Source organism: Patagioenas fasciata, chromosome 2 (genome assembly GCF_037038585.1).
Source record: "Patagioenas fasciata isolate bPatFas1 chromosome 2, bPatFas1.hap1, whole genome shotgun sequence".
In the NCBI taxonomy this organism is placed as follows: Eukaryota; Metazoa; Chordata; class Aves; order Columbiformes; family Columbidae; genus Patagioenas; species Patagioenas fasciata.
This window is the reverse complement of record NC_092521.1, coordinates 56,256,954-56,258,832: the sequence shown is the minus strand read 5'-3', so window position 1 is coordinate 56,258,832 and position 1,879 is coordinate 56,256,954.

Genomic DNA, 1,879 nt, shown 5'->3' with positions numbered 1-1,879 from the left:
AGAGAGACAGAAAGACAACAGAATGTCCTCCCATTCCCATCCTTAGATCCTTGCAGTGCTGGCTGTGTATTGAAGATACATTTCTATGCTCTAGACAGCATCTGATCTAGTTGCCTGGTCTCTTTGCAGACGAGAGACAGGGATAATAGTTTTCAGGGGTGAAGTCATCTCACACAAATGCTCAAACTGACTAGATAAATCTTGTTGCAGAATTTCATATTTCTCTTATTTGATGATAAAACTAGACAAATAACTGAGAAGGCAACGTTTATATTACAGAGGTTTAAAGCTAGGTGCAATGAAAGCTTATTCTAGGAATTACAATAGGATTACAGGCATTAATATGCTGGCACTGACCTTTCCTCGTAAACATGTAAACGCTATCAAGGCAGGGACTGAAAAGCTATAATTTAGATGGAAGTTTCAGTGGTGACCATATCAGAATTTGTTTTTTTGCTTTTCCTCATTTATCCTACCAGAAGATATCTTAAAAAGTAATTATTTTGATGAAAAGAACCTAGTGGTCTTTATTTTAAATAGTTTCATGGATTATTTATTATCCACTTTCTCTTGGACAAAAACATTCTTTATCATAATACCTTCTCTCTTCTATTTAGCATCCTTCCCACCACCTCTGTCTTTTTGTGTTTAGCCTTAATTTTTCTGAACTAAATGAACTAGACTCTTTTTGTAGTTTTTGTTCTGCTATACTATACTCCCTAATTCCCCTAATAAGCCTTTCTGTATTTCAACAGCTATCCTGAGACTGGAGACTGAGTGGATCCAGTTGACCTTCCTTTACTGTGTCTTTTCCAACCAATAGGATCTTATTTCATAACATAAACGCTTGTTGTTATTTACTAAACGTTGTCAGATTTCTAGAATTTTCTTTCTCAAACCCGTGGGTTTTTATTATTTTGCAGACCTGTCTTATGTTTGCACTGAATCTTAACTTTCTTATGAGTGAATTTCACTAGCTATAGTTTTGAGCCAGAACGATTACTGCAAATACGAAGTAGCCAGCTCAAGAAGGTCATTTGCAGTGTCCTTCCATTTTAATAGTTTTTGCTTACAGCACAGTTCATTACTCTTTCCCCTTTAATTAGTTTCAAGTGCTATTAATATTAATTCTTACCTTTCTATTTTTTGTTAGCTGTCCATGTAAAACCAAATTTTCTCTGCCTTATCAGGTACAGTTATCACACTAGTTTTAAAGTTATAGTTCACTCTATTTTTTATTCTATATTTTTATGGCATTTCTCTTTTGCATACATATTACGTCCCAGTAGCAGGCCTGGAGTTAAAATGATACTTTCATTTTTTTTTCTCAGTAGAGGCAGTACATTTACTTGGATATTTTAATTCCTTCTTATCCTAGAATCATAAAACAATTTTGGTTGGAAGACACCCCCAAGATCACAGAGTCCAACCATTAACCTAACACTGGCACTAAAGGTTTTTGAGACCTTTCTGGTTCTTTGGAGGATATCACAGATATCTGGTGGCATTATCATAAGATAACTAAATGAAAATGAAAAATCAAGGGAGAGAACCAAAAGATTACTTGTGAAGCTGCCTGTTGTACAGGGTCAATGAATCAGCCCCTTAAAAAAACCCGTTTCTATGGAATGAAGCACTTTTGTTAGTATGTTTGTATTCCAATGTCTTTCAGTTATTTGTCAGAAAGTTCTCTGAGACAGGTTTATAGCATGAATGTATGGAGGATTTTTTTTTTTTTAAACAGGTCTGCTTGTTTGGATATTAAGCTGTTCTCCATCCATCTTGGTGGTTGTGCCATTATCTAATAGGTTAAAATGTCCTTTTTACTTTTGGTGAAAGCAGCTGGTGTGGTGTAAAGTGGTGTGAGACTGTTAAATGC